Below are 22,871 nucleotides of genomic sequence, written 5' to 3' on the forward strand. Positions count from 1 at the left end.
AAATAAAATACAACTGAAAAATGAATAAATAAAATTAGGTATAAAATAAAATGAAATGAAAAGTAGAAAAAATAAAATAAAATAGAAAAATGAATAAATGAAATAAAATAAAATAAATACACAAATAAAAATTGAAAAATTTGTAAATAAAATAAATCACATGAACAAAAACAGAGAACTGCAAAAATCATTATGACAGATGATAATAATAATAATAATAATAATAATAATAATAATAATAGTAAATTTTATTTAGAAAGCGCCTTTCACGCCACTCGAGGACACTTTACAGCAGTTAAAATCATCAGGCACCAAAACACAGAGTAAATCATCAATAAACAATACCAAAGCATAAATCATCACACCGAAACACAAGAGCACAGAATAAACAACATTAAAAAACACAGAATAAACAACGTTGATGATGTTTTGTGGTATCATCAGACACACGATCTGCTCAGTCAGGAATAAAAATCATGGGAGACGTAGTTTCCCAGGCGGTTGCCATGTTCCACACTTTGTCATATTAGACATGAAAGCCTTTATATATTTTTATTAAATAAAATAAATGAGATAAAATAAAATAAATAAGATTAAAATAAAATAAAACAGAAAAATGAATAAATAAAATTAGGAATAAAATGAAATGAAATGAAAAGTAGACAAAAATAAAATAAAATAGAAAAATGAATAAATAAAATAAAAAATAAAATAAATACACAAATAAAAATTGAAATATTTGTAAAAAGAATAAATCACATGAACAAAAACAGAGAACTGCAAATATCATTATGACAGATTATGTTTTGTGGGATCATCAGACACACGATCTGCTCGGTCAGGAACAAAAATCATGGGAGACGTAGTTTCCCAGGCGGTTGCCATGTTCCACACTTTGTCATATTATTAGACATGAAAGCATTTACATATTTTATAAAATAAAATAAATAAGATAAAATAAAATAAAAATGAAATAAAACTGAAAAATTAATAAATAAAATTAGGAATAAAATAAAATGAAATGACAAGTAGAAAAAAATAAAATAAAAAATGAATAAATAAAATAAAATAAAATAAATACACAAATAAAAATTGAAAAATTTGTAAATAAAATAAATCACATGAACAAAAACGGAGAACAAATATCATTATGACAGATGATGTTTGAGAAGTTATAACTTGTGTGTGAGATTGGTGTTTCTCAGCAAAACACTCAGAACTTTACAAAATGCTGTTTTGTTATCATACGCTTGAACTGCCTCCACCCTTTGTCTGGTCCGGTATCAGAGGCAAGAGATACAACCACCACAGAGACAGGTGCAACAAAAACTATAGTCTTTATTAGAGGGAATTATTTGATGAGAAAAAATAAAAAAAGGACATCCAGGATCAGCATGCCAAACACAACACACTCGAGGAGTGACACTGCATGACTGCACAGGGGGAGCTCCATAAAAGGGTTTGTATGTAGCAGGTCAAAACCACTTCTAACCACTAGAGGGAGGCAGAGCGCTGCCGTTTAGACTTCAGACTTCAGACAACTTTATTTATCCCTGAGGGGCGATTCAGTTCAGCACACTCAGTTTTGTTACTAAAAGACAGATAAAAAAGAGTTAGAAGAGGGAGACAAACAAATCCATGTCGGGCAGTCAGTCTGTGGCACAGACTCTCACAGTAGTACATCAATAAATAAAAAACACAGTGATAGCACAATAAATAACAACATAATCACAGTAAAGTGCTTCTTCATTCCACATAGGCCTACTACTGATGAGGAAACGAGTCTCGATCGATTTGGGCCGTTGAGCTGTTCTTCACCACTTCACGAGAATAAAGTCTTAGTAGAGCTGAGCTGTCTTTATTCACTTCAACAAGAACAACCCGAGTCACTTCCAGAAATAAAAGATAAGAAAATAAAGTTGAGAACTTCATGCCATGCACTGCAACAGACTAAGAGTGACTGAATCGTACCGTTCTTCTTTTTTAAAGTTTAGTTTTGGGCTTTTAGGCCTTTAAGTGATAGGGCAGCTGTAGAGAGACAGAGAGGCGGAATGACATGCAGCAAAGGACCACCAGAGGAATCGAACCGGGGCCAAGGACTGTAGCCTTTGCATATGGGCACCTGCTCTATCTACTGAGCTAAACAATGCCCTCAAAACACTATCATTTATAGAATAGAATAGAATAGAATAGAATAGAATAAAACTTTATTAACTTTATTAGGGTTAACCCTAACCCTAACCCTTGTTCCTCTCTACGTATCCTCTTTATGATAAAACAATCCACATATATAGCCTAATATTATTATATAACATTTGAATTCATGAACAATAACACTGAATTATTAAGAATGAATAGAATACTAGAATAACATCATGACAATTTTGGAACTTGTGTGTGTTTGTGGTGTTAGTGTGCGTGTGTGTGTGTCTGTATGTGTGCGTGCGTGCCTGTGTGTGTGTGCGCGTGTGTGTATGTGTGTGGTGTTAGTGTGCGTGCATGTGTGTCTGTGTGTTTGTGGGTGCACAGGTCACGATGCCTCCTGCACCAAAGCTAAAACACACACACACACAAACATTGGGTCTGTATAATAACAAGGGGTATGTGACCGGCATTAAGTTAGTTTAACATTCAACATTCATTTGACATTCAAAATATAAACCTATTATGTGCTTCAACCGTTTGGGTGAACGATGTCAAACCAACTGTGCAACATATAGATTAATATTCCTCATCTGCCACAAGGCTTATTTTTCAAATATATCTTTTTGTCAATTTTTTACAATTAAAATAAATAAATAAACGTATTATACTCCCTGACCATTTGACCTCAAGATGTCAAACCAACTGTATAAGACAGATATGAACATCCCTCATCTGCCACAAGGCTTATTTTTCAAATATATTTCTTCGGCTATTTTTTAAAATTAAAATAAATAAATAAACGTATTATGCTCCTTGACCTTTTGACCTCAAGATGTCAAACCAACTGTATAAGACAGATATGAACATCCCTCATCTGCCACAAGGCTTATTTTTCAAATATATTAGTAGAGGGTTAGGGTAAATATATATAGTTTTAATTGTAAAAAATAGCCGAAGAAATATATTTGAAAAATAAGCCTTGTGGCAGATGAGGGATGTTCATATCTGTCTTATACAGTTGGTTTGACATCTTGAGGTCAAATGGTCAGGGAGTATAATACGTTTATTTATTTATTTTAATTGTAAAAAATTGACAAAAAGATATATTTGAAAAATAAGCCTTGTGGCAGATGAGGAATATTAATCTATATGTTGCACAGTTGGTTTGACATCGTTCACCCAAACGGTTGAAGCACATAATAGGTTTATATTTTGAATGTCAAATGAATGTTGAATGTTAAACTAACTTAATGCCGGTGGCAAACCGAAGATACGTAATATATGCTATAGAAACCATCAAAACTCAACTCTGAAGGGGGCCCATTTTAGCTGAAATGCATGGCTCAATTTACCATGATGCATTAAGGTAAATTGAGCCACCCACAAAATTTAGGCTAAATGCATTTAAATTAAAAATAAGTAGCCTAACCTTAGCAAGAATTTTGCATTCTATCCAATGTATTATAAATCACATTGTAGATCTGTTTTTTTTACGGAGTTATCAACCTTACCATCACGGCACGGCTCGGTAAGTTGCTTTTCCACTACAGCTGAGTTCTCTAGTTCCTCCTCAGCGGGGGCGGGGGCGGCACGGGGGTGATCGCGGGGTCGCATTGTCTCTCTTTTTTCGATCCGCTCGTCAGCTCCAAACTCAGTCGTCTGCACCTCGTTACTAACACAAATATATCACTTACTTCTGCTTTAATCCCCCAAGGGAGAAATTCACTTTGTCACAGCAGCAACAGATACAAGACAGGCACACAAAAAGGTAACCTATCACTAATAAATAAAATAAGTTGATAAAAAATAAATAAGGCTTATGAGTTAATAAAGTGCTTGGATCTCTGTGTGTGTGTTCGTGCATGTGTGTGTGTGTGCTCACGCTCAAGCACTATTGAACAGTCTGATGGCTGTGGGAAGAAAGGAGCGCCTAAACCGCTCCGTTCTGAGAGTGAGTCTCTGGCTGAAGGTGCTCCCCCTCAACCACAGCTCCTCGTAGAGGGGCTGGGAGGGGTTCTCCGGGATGTTGTTGATCTTGACCTTTATCCTCCTCTCCGCCACTGCCTCCAGACTGACCAGTTTGTGGCCCACCACACTGCTGGCCTTCCTCACCAGCTTGTTTTCGCACACTTCTCCTCTCTATGTATCCTCTTTATGATAAAACAATCCACATATATAGCCTAATATTATTATATAACATTTGAATTCATGAACAATAACACTGAAGCATTAAGAATGAATAGAATACTAGAATAACATCATGACAATTTTGGAACTTGTGTGTGTTTGTGGTGTTAGTGTGCGTGCGTGTGTGTCTATATGTGTGCGTGCGTGCCTGTGTGTGTGTGTGTGTGCGTGCATGTGTGTCTGTGTGTTTGTGTGTGCACAGGTCACAATGCCTCCTGCACCAAAGCTAAAACACACACACAAACATTGGGTCTGTATAATAACAAGGACAATACGTAATATATGCTATAGAAACCATCAAAACTCAACTCTGAAGGGGGCCCATTTTAGCTGAAATGCATGGCTCAATTTACCATGATGCATTAAGGTAAATTGAGCCACTCACCTTAGCAAGAATTTTGCATTCTATCCAATGTGTATTATAAATCACATTGTAGATCTGTTTTTTTTCACAGAGTTATCAACCTTACCAGTTTCAAGTGAAATTTGTTTGCCAGGCCACTTTTCGCACACTTCTCCTCAGCAGGCTGGATATAAAGCATTGTCCCACCCACAACAGCAACCAGAGATCACTCAAATCAATTGTTTTTTGTCAAGTACAGTTGTAGCAACAATTTGAAATCATTTACAGCCATTGCCTGTTAAAACTTAAAGAGCTAGGAGGCTCAAACCTTAAATGGCTCATTTTACCTGATGGCCCAATTTACCTGAAGTCACCCTAGATGCTTTGGCTCAGGTTTACAGTCAGCTAAAAATGAAATCAATAAAATCAAAGGAAAACCATACTAATGGCGCTTTTCCACTACACTTTCACAGCACGGAACGGCACGGCTCGGTAAAGTTGCTTTTCCACTACAGCTGAGTTCTCTAGTTCCTCCTCAGCGGGGGCGGGGTCGGCACGGGGGTGATCGCGGAGGCGATCGCGGGGCCGCATTGTCCGTGTCTCTTTTTTCGATCCGCTCGTCAGCTCCAAACTCAGTCGTCTGCACCTCGTTAACAGACCACAGTGTGGTTTTACACACAGCAACATTTGACTCAGGTGAACAAATAACAACAGTCAGCTGGCGCTGTTGCCGCTCTGTTTTTGAAATTTCCGGGTTTGATTCTCATGTCGGACTAACGCTCGCGACTCTTCCAGTGACAGCTGACAACGGCACCATGCACCAATCTCTGAAATGACAAATAGGAGTTACTCTCCAACAATACACATCAACAATGTTAAAAGCATTAAACAAACATTAAACAAAACAAACATAAAAGCACATTACCCCAATTGTTTGTGGCCAAACTGTCTGTCTGTGCGATAGGCCTCCGTCACTGTGGCTATATGTGAGATAATGTTTAAGTCTCTGGCATAAGTTATTTTAAAACAATTTAAGGTTCCTGCTGTACATACCCTTGCTTGTGGCTTTTCTGCGCATGAGAGAACAAAGGACACCAACACACCTTGCTGCCTGTGCAGCGCAGCTCCTACTAGTGTGTGAGCTGGGACTGAGAGTTAGACACAGAGGTCTTAATTACCCACTTCCCCCATAGTGCAGCAGATTAATGGCATATTTCAAGAGAATCGTTCACTTTGGTATAAAAGCATGAAATTTGGCACAGATACTCTCTAAGGGTCACTTTTTGGGAAAAAGATGTTGGCCACGCAAAAATTCAAAATGGCGGCCATTTTTTCAAGATGTTCTGTATTTAGTCTAGTAGGAAGAGGGGGTATCATGTACAGTATCTCCTGAAAATATAGTTCTAAACAGTGTTTCTAGATTGGAAAAAATGTGTAGAAAATGGTGAGCTATGTTAAAAAGTTGTCAGAATGTCCCATGTATCATTTTTATGCAAATTGGTGCCGCCATTGTTGAAAAAAACGAATTTCACTATATCACAGCCAATATTGCAGATAACTGAACAAATAAGGTGTCTAGACCCATGTTTTGAGGGTCAGAGATCATAATAAAACTATTCATAAAGTGATCACATGTTGGTGCCATGCTAGTAAGCAAACCTAACCCTTTTACCAATTACAAGACGCCAATATTGGAGATACCAAATAAGGTGTCTAGACAGAGGTTGTTGTGTGTTTAACCGATTCTGGAAAAACCAAAACCCTATGATGAGGGGCAGGGATGGATGAAGACTGATGAAGGAGTGTTGAAACCGGTGTGGTCCTGTGGTCCTATCCTACCAACTTCACTGGTTGATCCCCATGACACTTGAGAGCATGAACAGGAAGAGGAGGAGAAAGAGGAAGGAGAGGATGAGTTTAACTCTGATGATTTCAGTGAAAACGATGATGAGTGATGCATAGTGGAGAACCATTTACTTGACTGTTTATCTGGCATGGGAAAGAGAAGAGTGGTCACATCAACAAGAGTTCTATTATGATGTTTGATCCAAATAAACCTTGGTTAAACACACAACAACCTCTGTCTAGACACCTTATTTGGTATCTCCAATATTGGCGTCTTGTAATTGGTAAAAGGGTTAGGTTTGCTTACTAGCATGGCACCAACATGTGATCACTTTATGAATAGTTTTATTATGATCTCTGACCCTCAAAACATGGGTATAGACACATTATTTGTTCAGTTATCTGCAATATTGGCTGAGATATAGTGAAATTAGGTTTTTTCGATAAGGGCGGCACTAATTTGCATAAGAATGATACATGGGACATTCTGACAACTTTTTAACATAGCTCATCATTTTCTACACATTTTTTCCAATCTAGAAACACTGTTTAGAACTATATTTTCAGCAGATACATGATACCCCCTCTTCCTATAGACTAAATACAGAACATCTTGAAAAAATGGCCGCCATTTTGACTTTTTGCGTGGCCAACATCTTTTTCCCAAAAAGCGACCCTTAGAGAGTATCTGTGCCAAATTTCATGCTTTTATACCAAAGTGAACGATTGTCTCACTAATCTGCTGCACTACCACACATAGACCTACACTGAGTCATAGAGAAAACAAACGTGTCTTCTTGACCCAGTTTCACCTGTCACCTTTCACAACTGTCTGTAAGATTTAAGTGGATGCGCACACTATACTGAGTCTATCTAGGTATAAGATTAAGAGGAAATGCAAACGCATTACTGTCTAGTGAGGTGAACAAGAGTCGACCTGGAAGGGACATGAAACAATATAGTGTTAAAGTGATAAACATAAAACCAAAAAAGATTATATTTTGTTGAAATGATAAAACAATCCATAGCTACTTGATTTTTTTTAAAGGTAACATAATATTCTCTTAAACCTTTATGTCTTCTTTAATAAAAAATACAACCACTACCATCAAGGCGCACACACACACACACGCACGCACGCACGCACGCACGCACGCACGCACGCACGCACGCACACACACACACACACACACACACACACACTTTTTCTTTCTCACAGACAATTTCCTGTCTGGCTAAATAAGGGGAATGGAGGAAACTGTGTGTAATGTTCTGCAAAAAAGTGTGTTGAAGAATTGCAAGCAAAGTGTAAAGCAGAAAATGTTTAACGTATTGTCACTGTGATATGTATATTGTCAAATATGTGAAGTGTCAGGCACTAACATATTCAAATATATATTTGACAATAGTAAATGGCAGCTACTGTAAATGGTGATTATGTTCTCTCTTTACTATAGGATTATGATCATGTGGGTATTATAGAGAAATGTGTGTCAGGAGAATTTGAACATGTCAGAACCTATGGATCCATGGTAAATGGGTTTCTCATTCAATAGACAGATTTCTTGTGTAGCTATAAAGATGTCCACGCCCAACCAGAAGGCAAAAGACTGCGCCAGAGTGAACTGATATTGTTTGTAAGTTCTCCTTCCCTCCCTCCTGCATCTTAATTCAGAAACAACACTTGCTGACTGTCCTGTAACTTGCATTTAAGACAACAGATAGAGGAAGTTCAGATTGCCATGCACCAGCCTATGGTAAGTATCAGAGGAACTTCCTGCATGTGTCCTGATGACGGATGAAAATAATCACAGAAAAGTTGCATATGACCTGAAGGTGCATTTTCATAACGACTCAGATACTGCTCGATCTAGCTCCTGAGTAAGGTAAGACAATGAATGTTAAAGATTTCATCTTTAATATTCAGATTCATAACTTCATTTATATTAGAAATATCTATCTTTGATCCATCTTGTATGACATTTTTCTTCTTTTTTTTCATAACCAAAGATCACATTTAAATCTGAAGAATGTTAGACATTTGAATTTTAACTTTAGTGACTGTAAAAGCTGATGATAGAATATTATTAAGTTGTTGAATTTGTTAACATAATGGATTTCTATTAGAAGTGATAGAAACATGTTGATGATGATGTCTCTAAAAAGTGAATAAGCTACAAGGCTGATACATCCTGCATTGTCAGTGTTCAACATAACTTTATGACTATATAGAAAAATGTCAACATTTCTAACCTCATAATCACAGCTGTTGCCAACAAGTCTTACAGAGTAGTTTCATCTTAATCAGGCATGAGAAACATCATTACAGAGAATACTATAATAACCTATTGTTGTTGTTGATGTATGTGTTTGGTATGTGTCTAATATCCTTGTTTATATTTGTAAACTAGACTATAATTAACGATTCCTCGTTTAAACAGGAAAAGGTTTTTATAAGGTAAAAGGTTTTTTCCTATGTATTATGACCCTTGTGTCCCTGTTATATTTTAATGGCTTTTTAACATCTTGCTGGAGGACTGCAGTTGAAAATATACTGTAGCCTCTGGCTAACACTGGCAGTTTACAGAAATGTTAATTAATGTGCACTGTCCTCTCCAAATAAAATAAAAAATAAAACTGGGCACCAACCACCAGGCACGTGCACACATAGGGCCCAAAGGGTGCTTGAGCCCCTGCCCTTTTTGCCTCGTATTAAAAAGTGCCCTTTTTTATGTTTTTTTTTTTTTTTTTCAATAAATGCATTCCTGTTGTACATGAGGATGTAAACAAACGCGCTGTAAAATGCCACGGTTATCTACCGTACGCATTTCCTTGTAATACACACAGTATTACCTACGTTGGTGTGTCTGCTCCGCTCTGTCCCTCACTGAGGGGGGGGCTGCCCCGCGGTGCGCGCTCCCTCACATGCACGTCCAGAGAGAGAGTAGAAGCTGCGGTTTCGTTGATAACTTTGTGTGCCGCACATAGATGAGACGTGACAGTGGAGCGACTTGTGTCGAATCTTGTGAGTTATAAATCCACCAACATTAGCCTGGTTGGCACGACTTTCCAATGTTGATACTCAGCATTGGGTCTGGCCAAGACGTTAAGAGAATCCATTTCTCAAAGCGCATCCTTCAAACCTGGTTTACCCGCCCCCCTCAAATGCCTCAGTCTGCTATTGGTCGAAGCCAGAATAGGCGGTGTCGAAGCTTAAACCAATTACAATGAGGTTCCGGTCGCTGCTCCAAAGACGGTTTGGCTGCTCTACTGCGTCACTTACTTGAACACGCCTCTACCCAGAGCCGTACGTACAACCCTGTTTTTTGTACATCTGTTTATATGTACAGCTGTTTTCAATAAAGCTCATTGTAAAAAAAAAAAAAAAAAGTGATGAGAAAAAAAATCAAAAAAAAAGAGCCGTTGGAGAGGCTCGACGTTGATTGGCTCTCGAAAAAGAGGGTGGAGTTCCCGAAAATTCGGGAGACAGAAATCCAGTTAATAGCACGGTTGGCCAGACTAGCAGTCAGCAGCGCTTTTGCGACATAGATATATATACGTAGATGCCGCCTCTGACGCTGCTGCCCATTGGAACGGATTGTCGCCGCCGCGGCCATCTTGAGCAGGAGGTGTCTAACTTTTACTTACTGTAGTCTAAAGAGGCAGAGGTCTATTACTGAATTTTCAACCGATTTTCAAGCCGTTTGTTTTAATATAAATACTACAATTCAGGTACATAACTCACGTTAGCAGTTAGGGTTAATGTCAGTGCCATGAAACTGATTTAATATGGCCTAGCACAATTATATAGGTAGCCTACAGTGGTTTACACTCATTCGCCGGCCTCATCACCATGGCAACCACAAACTCACAGCCGGGGGAAACAGCTGATAAGCCTATTAGCCTACACATACAGGCAACAAAATAACAAACTATTAATATATTAACTACCGGTATATGCACTAAATGTAACACATATCCACCCTATGATACGTTACGTTAGTTTCATTTATGTCAGATAACTCACCTACATCAAATTCAACAAGTTCATAACAGTTATATAATATAAAACAACTTATTACTTGAGAAAAGTTATTCCATGTCTCTTCCTTTTGGCGTTTCTTTCATGGGAACATCCGTACGCGGCACAAAAGTTTGGCATTTTGCCAGATTCACAACTGTCAAACCCTCTGACTGTTGACTGCTGGTCAGGAGGAACTACTCCTCAAGATGGCGGCCGTGAGACATTCCAAACAATCCCGAATGCGGCATCTACGTATATATATCTATGCTTTTGCGAGGCGTGACGTCACTAGTGTGGGAGCGACCAGGCTAGACCAAAGACGGTTTGGCTAGACCATAGACTGTAAAAAAAAAAGGGCTACACCAATCACTTTTTCTAGAGAACTGGTTCACCCATGGCATTATTTTGGTTAGTCAGCTTTTCAATTCTAACGGCACACTATTATCATATTCAGAATTTTTAAACAAATATACACTTCCTATTCCTCTTTGCTTTGGACTATCAAAATGTATTGTTTGGTTTCTTTTCAGTCACGGCTTCCCAATTAAACCAATATTATATAATCAATTTGATATTATTTTTAGCCAAAGCTCATATTCACAACCGCAAATTTACAAATCAAATACTTTGCACTCACCGTTTCAGAAACGAAATCAAACAATACATCAACTTAATTAGTCAATCTGAAAATAAGAAAGCCATAAAGACCATAGCACTATTCTCTCTGTTTCCACGTTTTTGAATAGACCTCTGTTTGCCTAATATGAAATGTACCTATCCCTTGTCTTCTCCTGCCTGTCATGATACTATGTAACTGAACCTGTTGACATTATTCCATTTTTATTTGTAACCCCCTCATCCCTCATTTCACAATGTAGCCTACATCCCAACTAACAATTCTTCAATAAAAAAAAAAAAAAAAAAAAGAAAAAAAAAAAAGAAGAAAAAAAAAACAAACAAAACCACATCACTTCCTGTCGGTTCTGACAAGTCACCGCCCACTCATTCAATGAGCTTAATATGAGTCATGTTTCAGAAAAGCCCCATTTGTGTTTGTTTAGCTGACTGCTTGTTAAGAGTTAAGCCCCACACCCTCCCCTGTCTAACATCACCTGAATGTAGTGAACAACAGCAACAGGAGGAATCACTCACTCAGCTTGATTTCACTGACTATTTGAATTTGTTTCCAGATATTGAGTTACTGCTAATTGTGACTTTGCTGTTGTAAATATTGCTGCTGTTCTGAAATATGCACAGTAGCAGTCACAGTCATTTCTTGGTTTTGTGTGTGTAGCCTGTAGGTTTAGCCTACTTCAATTTTGCACTTGCACTCACATGATTTTTTTTTCTGCAAGCCATGTTAATGTGCACCCAATACCATATTAGCCTTAGCCTACCAGTTCAGAAGTCATGACTCTGTTTCGGGAAGTTGGGAAATTGGTCCAGCATGTTGACTGCAGTCTGCTTTCTCTACCGACTAAATAGTGACTGTAATTTATTTTAATTTATTTATTTTGATATTAAGGCCTGAAAAAATTGTAGATACTGCCCTTTTCTGATGTTGAGCCCCTGCCCCTCTATTCATTAGATTCACATGACGTCACTGTGTTTCTGCGCCGCCATATTTGTGTCTGAATCAGGTCAATCTGGGCACAGATCACAGCGTCACGTTACCAGAACAAGTGGAGTAGTACAGTAGGAGGAAATCAGCAAGAGACCGAAAATTGACGTTATTTGAAAGATGCCAGGTCTAGCTTGTTAGAGGGAGAGTGGAGGCTCTCTGCCTCCCTCACCGCTGCTGGAATCAAACCTGCGATCAGAGCGGACAGAGCGGACGGGCCAGCGCAGTGTCACAGCTGTGACCAGCTGTGTCTGTGCCACCGCGAGTCCGTGACACAAACGTGTCCCGTATCGTAATCTCTTATGACAGACAGGACTACATAAATGCGCACATCGTAACATTTACATGATAATTCATCAATCTACTGATTGATTATCAAAAGCCCATTGAAAACAACTACACACGAGTCGACCGGGAGGAGGGTGAGGAGCAAACAGCGGAGAAAGTGACCGGACTAAGGACTTTGATCAACATAACGTCTCAAATTAATTAATTAATTCTGTGTAATAATAATAACTGTGTAATAAGTGTGATAATATAGAGTTTGTCTGTTGTTATAGAGATATAAACCCAGACTGGATGTATGAAACCCTGTCATTTTGTCAAGAAACTGTCATTTCCATCCTGCGGTTTGCATTCGACGTGACGTCACTGCAACCCATGAATAGTCATGTGCACGTCCCTGCCAACCACCATGAACCAGAGTTTTTACCTGACTTACTCAACTACAGATTGAGGATCTTTATGGTAAATCTATTTGTTTATTAGGGCCACGGGCAATCGCACCGGGCACTGGTCCCAACAGCTATGAAATAGCTGCAGGGACCAGTGCCCGGGCGAAGCCCGGGCACTACTGTTATTGTGTGGATTTTTTCTTATTAGTGTGAATGCTGGAAGCATTCACACTATTGTTATTCGGTTCGGCCATTTTCTGCCTTTCTTTGTCATGTAACTAGTCCTTCATACTTTGTGCTATTTCAACAATTCAAATATCAAAATGTTCAGCCTTTTCGGGACAGGTGTGCTATGTCTTTTCTCTTTTCAACTATTCATACTTTTTGCAATATTCAACTATTTCTGATTTTTTTTTCCCCATAGAGAATGCATTGGAACAGTCTTGAAACTCTTCAAATCTTCTTACTTCTTTCAGCCTTTAAAGCGTCCACATACTTTCAGCTAGAGACTTCATTCAAATTCTGAGCTGTAGACAAACTTCTAATGTATTCATCCTGTATTTACAACTTTTTCATAGCTTGTACCGTTTTTGAGATAAATCCTTTAAAAGCACATGAGGATTTCTGACAAATTTCACACTTTTCAATGAGTGTGTATGGGGTTGGGTCAGAGTGAGTGACATCATCGTTAGAGTGAGAGGGATCGAAAAAACATTCAGGATTTTTTCTGGATAAATTGCCAGCACGGCCACAAATTAAACTCTAGACACATGATTTCCTCACCGGTTTGTAGCCACACTTGTCGTGTCTCATTTAATGTGCTCAAAACAGCAGACAGACTTACAGAATTGTCTCAGTGAGCCTAATTGTCCAGCTAGACCCGCTCCAGTGGCTCATCCACTTCAATATAAAAGTAGGAGCTGATTTTTTTAGAAAAGCAGAAATGCCCCCCTTTTCTACCTTGCGACCCTGAGAAAAGTTTTTGCCCTACAAACATTTAATGCACATCAATGTGCTCAGGAAGGTCTGCTTGCCCCGATGGTCAGGACAGCACATTCTGATAAGAGTTACGGTTCTCTTTTTATGGGCTGTTTTGGGAAGCTGCACAGAGCTCAAATCTCTCTGCTCTGCTCTGCTCTATGTGCAGTGGCCAGCTGTTGGGGCCAGCTCGTTATCAAAGTCTATAAATAGAACAGGTCAGGTGCAGCCTGGCTGCTCGTTAAGATGTTTTTAAACACAGCCCCACACACACATGATAAACCAGACTGACAAGAGGATGTCCACGCACAAACACAGGCATCACACTCACACAGACAGACACACACAGACACTCACACACAGTCTCACACACATACACATACACAAACAGACAAACACACAAACACAACACTGTTCCACACAGTAAAATGTAAGCATGGTAGTCGCCATGGTAACTTCTGAGGGCAGGCTGCCAATCAATCAGATCATTAGGGAGAGAGGAGTTTTGTGGCGCTTAACAGTTTTACTTTCTGCACATGTACACACAGACAGAGAGACCGTCAGACTCACACACCCAGACACACACACACACACACACACACACACACACACACACAGGTTTTCAGCTCAAATTCATCAGGCTCTCAATTATTTTATACTTTTGATGTAAACATCTCCAACAATTTATATTTTTCTCATGAATTTAAGTTCAGACGTTTAGTCTTTCCAACTCTATTAAAGGGATAGTTCAACATTTTGGCAAATTGGCCCATTGTCATAATCGCTATAGTCATAGCAACCTGCACAACCACCACGCTATGAGATAATGACGGAACGATACGAAACGGAGCCGTTTTCGAGGTAAATACAGGGTAAATACGGAGACTGCTTGCTGAAAAACTGTCCCTGAACGCAACGCGCATCAGCGGTTTTGTATCTATTTACCTCGAAAACAGCTCCGTTTCGTATCGTTCCGTCATTATCTCATAGCGTGGTGGTTGTGCAGCTCACAACTTGTCTACAAAAGCGCTGTGGAGTTTTGGGATTTTGTATTTGATGAGTTTAATGAGGGAAACCAAGAAATTCCGTTAGCCTCCATAGCGTAGCTCTGAGCAGCCAGCTGCTGCGCTCCGCCGTACTGAAAATAGCTTACACCGACAATTAAAGGTAATGAACCTACTGCTATGACTATAGCGATTATGGCAATGGGCCAATTTGCCAAAATGTTGAACTATCCCTTTAATAGTAGTACAATTACAGGTGGAGCCAGGACATAGGATGCAGCTTTTAACATGTGTCCTATCTATCTATCTATCTATCTATCTATCTATCTATCTATCTATCTATCTATCTATCTATCTATCTATCTATCTATCTATCTATCTATACCCCTCCCTATTTTTTAACCCCTCTGTCTCCTTTTTTTCTTTCTTTCTTTCTTTCTTTCTTTCTTTCTTTCTTTCTTCTACTCCTTCATTTGTATTTTACGTAACTTTTTATATCCTTCCCTCTCTATCCATCCATCCATCCATCCATCCATCCATCCATCCATCCATCCATCCATCTACCTCTTTCTATCTATCATCCCCCTCTCTCTTTTTCTTCTTTCTTTCTTTCTTTCTTTCACTCCATTTCTGTCTTTTTACTTCTTTGTTTGTTTGATTGTTTCTTTCTTTCTTTCTATTCCTTTTCTCTTCCTTTGTTTTTACTCCATTTCTTTTTTTCTTTCTTTCTTTCTTTCACTCCATTTCTGTCTTTTTACTTCTTTGTTTGTTTGATTCTTTCTTTCTTTCTTTCTACTCCTTTTCTCTTCCTTTGTTTTTACTCCATTTCTTTCTTTCTTTCTTTCTTTCACTCCATTTCTGTCTTTTTACTTCTTTGTTTGTTTGATTCTTTCTTTCTTTCTTTCTTTCTTTCTTTCTTTCTTTCTTTCTTTCTTTCTGTCCTTTTCTTTTTTCTCTCTTGTTTCAATCTTTCTTTCTTTCTTTCAACAATTTCTTCAGCTCATTCAGCATTGCTTCCAGCATTCACACCATTTCCATTCTTGGAAATGTTTTTTCTAGTTATTTTTCATCTTCCGGACGCTTTTTCGATTCGCATCTAGTCCTGCAACTCGAAGAGTTGCAGGACATATTATATATCAAAACGTGCGTCTTGATCGGGATCGGTGTGCTATTACTTTTCTCAACAGTGTACGAATTATTCGCGACGTAGTCGCGAAAAACTGCGCAAAAATTTTGCATGTAAGTCAATGGGACGGGCGAAAAAAAAAGAGCGAAAAAGACCAATCATTGGAGTTTAACAAACGTCTACTGCTCAGGCATACTTTCACCTAGAGACTCCATTTAAACTTTAAACAGTAGACACAAGTCTTGTGTATTGTCGCATTACTCCACGTTTTGATAGGTCATATAGTTTTTGATCAATCCCTGATCAATGACCATGATCATTTTTGGAGAAATTATGAGATTATAATGGGTGTGTATTGCATAGAATGTTCGTGTCAGAGTGCGTGACATCATCGGTTAGAGTGGGAGAGAGTGAAGAAACATTCTGTATTTTTTCTGGATAAACTGTGAGCACGGCCACAATTTACACTCTACAGACATAATTTTTTCAGAATTTGTAAGACAAACTTGTTATCTCTCATGTCATGTGCTCAAAATATCAGAGAGACTTACAGAACTTACAGAATCAGCCTCTGAGTGCGGCCACGTCTGTCTCTGCTCCTCATTGAGTCCAATACAAATATTTTCTGAGAGGAGCAGAACGGCCTGATGTTTTAAAACTGCCAGCGTCGCCAAAATATTTACTGTAGAAACACCAAATCGTACCGAAATTTTCATTAAGTCCTTAGAGCAACGTTGATCTGTGTTTTGTTCTGATAGGAGTTACCGTTTTGTCATGCTAAGCCTAATTGTGAGACCGGTTTAGAGGCAGAAAATGGCTGTTTTTCTCCACGTTTCTGTCTGTCTCAGCCTGCGGGGGCCCCTATCGCCATGGTAACCTCTTTGATCCTCAGGCCAGAGCTCGTTAACTTCATAAACAATCCACCTGGCGCTCGTTTAAATGTTTATAAACACAGACACAGCTAAATCAGACTGACACAGGATGCAGCTACTAACTAACTATGTGACAAGTCAGTCACACACACACACACAGACTCTAGAGCCAGCTTCATGTGATTACAGTCACACACACACACACACACACACACACACACACAAACACAAACACACACACACCTTCATGTGATTAAAACACAGTTAACGTGCAACAGAATTTAAACTTAAACCATGATTTAATCTGGTTTTAAAGTTAAACCTTGTTGGTGTCACACACACACACACACACACACACACACACACACACACACACACACACACACACACACAGTTAACCTAATGTGGTTACAGCTCCTCCATATCAGTGCTTATAGAAAGATGATCATGTGTCTGTCTGATCAGCTCTGTCTTGACCTTAAGATCGTGGGTTTGATTCCCATGTTGACAGAGATGGCAAAATCGGCAGTAGCTCCCGCGGCCCATTCAAAATTTCCCGAGAGGAAATTTTCTAGTTAAACTTTGTCATTTCATTGTCCATTAACACCTGTTTATATCTGCAGCCAGATCACATCGCAGTGAACCAACGGAGTAGCTGGAGCTATTTCAGAAGTCAACCTCTATAATGGTGAGAAACAGAAAGAAAAAAAAACCACACAGTGTGGTTTTTAAGTAGGTTGTTTAAGTTAAGGAAATAGTTTGACAAGCTGTACCAGTGCGGTGGTTTGAAATAAATAGCAATGAAATGACTCACATTTTACCTAAGAACCTGTTCTTTCATCTCATTAATTCAATCGATGAGGCTGTTGCAACCATCCCCGGTCTCCCCTATACTCTCGTAGGCTACTCAATAGATATTTGGATGGTTAATATTATTCTAAAGTAACAATACTCTTACTTGAGTAATATATTTGGCTACTCTACTCACCTCTGGTAATATCAGATGCTTACAGTTTTTTTCAATTGCTAACAAGCAGTGGTCGAAACTGAAGTCACATTTTCAAAACTCTTAACACAGTTTGCAAAACACAAGTCCATGTGGACCAAACTGTGAAGCACTTTTCATTGCTTTCACACTAAATGCATTCAGTGGCCACAGTCACCAAAATTCATGGACTCTTTTCTCAGTTACTAGTTCACCACCTGCAAAACACTAGACTTTTACAGCACATTTTTCAAATGCTAACACACTTTGTTCAAAACAGTTCAAAACACAATCAAAACAGAATGATGGGAGGGAGGGAGGGAGGGAGGGGATGGGGGGGCGTGGGGAATTTCTGTTGCAGAAACATTGAAATATATAAAATGTCAAATCAAAAAATTTGTATTGAATAACATAAATAAAAATATTATGCAACTCAGTAAACTTTTTATTTTTGGTAAGGTCCCTTAGTACCTATGCAAGGGCACAGAGAAAATACATTTTCTTGACGTAAATTGCTGCATTCCTGATTCATTCTTGTTGCAATATATTATCTAGAACACTCAAAGTGCAAAGATATTGCAGTATTTATTTTATAATAAAACTGATTTACTGATTTTGAAAAAAAAAAAATCATTCAAACTTCAAAGATCAAATTTATTTTAAGTAATGTTCTTTGTTGTTAGTGTTTTGTAGTTCAGTGTGCTAAGAGTGACACAGATGAGTTGTTTTATTTCATACTGAACATAGGGGGATCAGCGGATTCCCCCACCCCCCCAGTCGCCTCTGCTTTCACGTCCTGTCTCGTGTCTCACACTCTAACACCACTCAAAAAAAAAAGAAAGAAACCACTGCAAGTGTTCTGACACGCATGCGAATAAACACATTTTTTACTGTAATTCTGCGAACACAGCGGTATGAATGAGTGTGTGAAAGGGGGAATGCGACAAAAAAAACTGTGTTAAGCGCGTTGAGTGGTCCGTGTGACTAGAAAACTCCATTTGCCATTTAAAAAACACAACATTGCCAACAAGAATTAGCAACACAGGTGCATCTCAATAAATCAGAATATCATGGAGAAGTCCATTTCAAGTAGTTTAAGTCAAACAGCCCCAGTGCATATAAATGGACATACTTTTCAGAAGTCCAACCCTTTAATTTACAGGCCGTTAATTACGAGATAATGTCAAGAAATAACCAAGAAATAACAATTCATTGTGTAGTAATGTCAAAAAACAGCCTAGAAATAACGGTCAATTTCATAGTAATGCCATGTTTTCCATAAAAACAAAGGATTACACATGTATTTTGCATGTTTTGAATTTTTGGGGAAAGGCCAGAATTTTTCTCCACCACCAAGTCCTTGCAATTTCTAGGCCATTTGTAGACATTATGATGCAATTAATAGTTATTTCTTGGCTATTTCTTGACCTTATCATGTAATTAACGGCCTGTAAATTAAAGGGTCACCAATTATTTTTTTTAATGGTCTTTTGATGCTGAATTTTAGAATTTTTAACGTGCTCATTCATTCATCTGCAGAACAGCAACCAACCATCAGTGTCTTTGATCCTAGAGCTCCACCTGGTGGCCGCCACACAGCAGTGAGTATCTGTTCTATCTAACCTTAAAACCTCTTCAAAGTCTAACCTTTAAACTTTGAAGAGTTGTACCATCACCATCATCATCATCATCATCATCATCATCATCATCATCATCATCATCATCATCATCATCATCATCACTTTCTCTAGTGACGTCACCAACCGTGTGGGAAACAACAGTGTGGTTGTCCAGGAGGCTCTGAGGATGAACCTCCCCCTCCACCTGGTCCTGCGCAGGATTCAGACCCATGGTCAACGTTACACCGACCTGAGGGAGCTGGTCAACGACCTGTTCAACCCGACAGGAGTGGACGAGGAGGTTCCCATGGAGACGGACCAGCTGGAGGAGGCGCTGCAGCTCCGACGCCGTTGTCCTGCTGCTCAGTGATCTGAATGTATCAGGATGAAGGGAAACTGCACTGTAAAAAAAAAAAAAAAAGTGTCAATTTTTGGGAGTCGTACTTTGCCTTTAATTGATGGGAGGGTCAGAGAGAGACAGGAAATGGAGGGGGGACTGGCGCAAAGACACAGCAAAGGGCCGCTGGGGGATTCGAACAAAGGCCCGCTGCAGCAAGGACTGTAGCCTCTGTATATGGGGCACCTGCTCAACCCATTGAGATAAACAACAAAAAAATGTCATTTTTAACTCTGAGAGAGTTGCATCCAAGTCTGTTTTTGGGTAACATTTACTCAAGTGTCAACTTTTCAGAGATACACCTGTGAAAATTTGTTGCTCTGGCGATGGTGTAGGTTATTGTTTACAACAAATTATTGTGTATTATTTAATGTTATAGCTATACATGTATGGCTATAAAATTCAAATGTCTCTTAATATTGCATTGCAAACTGAAACTCCTGTTGTGAATTAAGTGGCAGTGGACGAAAAAGTTAAAATATTTTAACTTTGGACGTCGACGGTATTCTGTGCCGTCCTCTCCCGAGTTAAGTGAGTGTAAATATAGTAAACAAAATATATTTTACACTGTTCATAGTTTGTTATGAGTTTTTTTTTAATGTCCCTACAGTGTTTTCTTTTTTTAATTCTAGATCATAAACTAAAGACTAAAAATGGCTAACTTGAAAAAAAAAACACTTTATTCACACTGACAGTTACAGCTCTGCTTATATTGATGTTTTCCAGTGGCGCAGACATTATGTCACCACTTGTTATGTTACATAATTCAGTCAAACGTCTCTGCAGCCTCTATTCTCCCATCGAAGAGGAGCTGCTGTTCTCCTTCTGTCCACTAGGTGTCCTCACATGTCTTCCTGATGTCCGTCCCATATACTGCATGGTCTGTTCCCACTCAGTCAATCACCTCTATCGCCTGAGCATTTCTATTAGTCTATACAAACACATATATCCATTTATATATATGAGGCCATTGATAAATTAAATGTATCCCATTAAATGTGATATGTAAGTCAACATCCTCCTCGATATAGAGCCATATTACTGTTCTGTATGGGTATATGAATAAAAACAGTGTTAGAAACAACATTTATAAATGTGTCTGTCCTGTATGAACGTATCAGTGAATCGTCTGAGTGTTTGTATCCGACCCCGTCCTCAGGGCCGGCTGCTGGCATAAACAATATGCGGTTATTTAGGGCCACAGCCGTTAGGTGGGGGGCCACATGATCAGAAAAGTAGCGGGGTTCATCAAGTCATTTAAACATCCTGAGGTCTGCACGTGCACGCTATGAGCTTTATATGTAATTTGAAGTCAATATTCAGCTTCTTTTATCTCACATTTGAGACATTTGGTGAAAATAGAACGGCAGAATGACAACATTTGTGCTCAAAAAGCAATCTTACAAAATTTCATTTTAGATTTTCTACACTTATATTACTGTATTCATATCCTATTGTATCCGCATGTGACAGTAAATTCATATATGTGTCTATACTGCATGTAGCATGTCAACACTTAACAGAAATGTACTAAGATGATGAGTAGCCGGCTGGGCTGCAGCCGTCCAATTTATTTTATGTCACTTTTGTTGTAAACGTTTGTTGATGTTTTTCTTCTTCTACTTCCATTTTTTTCTCTGCTTGGATGTAGGTATTATCTAATTTGTGAATTAATTCTTTGTAACAAGGGGTAGACAATATAAGTTCGCTTCTTTCTACCCCCTTTCATTCAAGAGTTACAGTATTGTCACTGTTTATTTTATGTTTTGTTTTTATGTTTGACAAATGAATGAAATAAATAAATAAACTAAACTAAACTAAACTATTTCAAGCACCAAAACAGTTCATTCTCATGACTGAAGGTGTGTTTTCACAAGGGATTTGAATTTTTTCAAAAAGCAGACCTCAAATTTCCAGCATTTGGCCTAAATTATTTCTTTATACGGTGTTCTAGGACAAATTGGCCTCAGTGTGCTTACAGCGGAGGTTCTAATATTTAGACATAAAACACTTGAGTATTGTTACATCTGCAAGTATCTTAAAAAGATAAATTTAAGAAAATATGTAAAAGCTGAGAAAATGGCCTCAAACCTCAGAGGGCATAAACATGTCTGTATTCAGTTTTAACCAGTGATTTGGTGTTTACGCTTAGAGTGCAGGGCCACAAACAAAAAACCTTGTTTAGGGGGCCACCAAAATCCTAGGGCCGGCCCTGCCCGACCGTCCTCCAGTCACGGTCATTTCCTGTGGATCGGTGTGATGTGACCTCCTGAGAGCTGCAGACTCAGTGTCTCCGTGTGAAGACGTCAGCTCCAATCAGCGACCTCACGCTGACCCCTGAGATCAGGTTGACCCCTGACCTCAGGAGACACACCGAGACAGTCAGAGTGGGAGAAGAAGCATTTAACAGGTTGTTAGCACAGACATATGAAACTCTGTGACACATGAGGCCCTTTATCAAGTAAGAGATAGATAGATTTGTCACAGAGAAGATTATACACTGCAAAAACTCAAAATCTTACCAAGAATATTTGTCTTATTTCTAGTGAAAATGTCTCATTTCTAGTCAAAACAAATCTCATTATACCTAAAATAAGAAACATCACATAAAAAGTAGCTTATTTTTGACAGTTTTTACTTATTTCAAACAGATTTTCACTTGAAATAAGTAGAATAATCTGATAGTGGAGCAAGTTTTTCTTTCTTATTACAAGCACCAAAAACCTGCTTTCAACTGGCAGATTTTTCTACTTATTTCAAGTGAAAATTTGTTTGAAACAAGTGAAAATGATCTAAAAACAAGTTAATTTTTAGGTGATGAGTCTTATTTAAAGTGGAAAGAGATTAGTTTTGAATAGAAATGAGACATTTTGACAAGAAATAAGACAAATATTCTTGGAAAGATTTTGAGTTTTTGCAGTGTATATTACATATAATATCACATACGTTGGATGTTAAGCTATAATTATACATCATATACACGTGTAAACACTATGTTGAATTTTGTAATAAATTAACTTATAACAACATATAAATCATGTTTTTCATACT

This window comes from Trachurus japonicus, chromosome 18 (assembly GCF_045865225.1).
Source record: "Trachurus japonicus isolate A0001 chromosome 18, Traja_1.0".
Taxonomy (NCBI): Eukaryota; Metazoa; Chordata; class Actinopteri; order Carangiformes; family Carangidae; genus Trachurus; species Trachurus japonicus.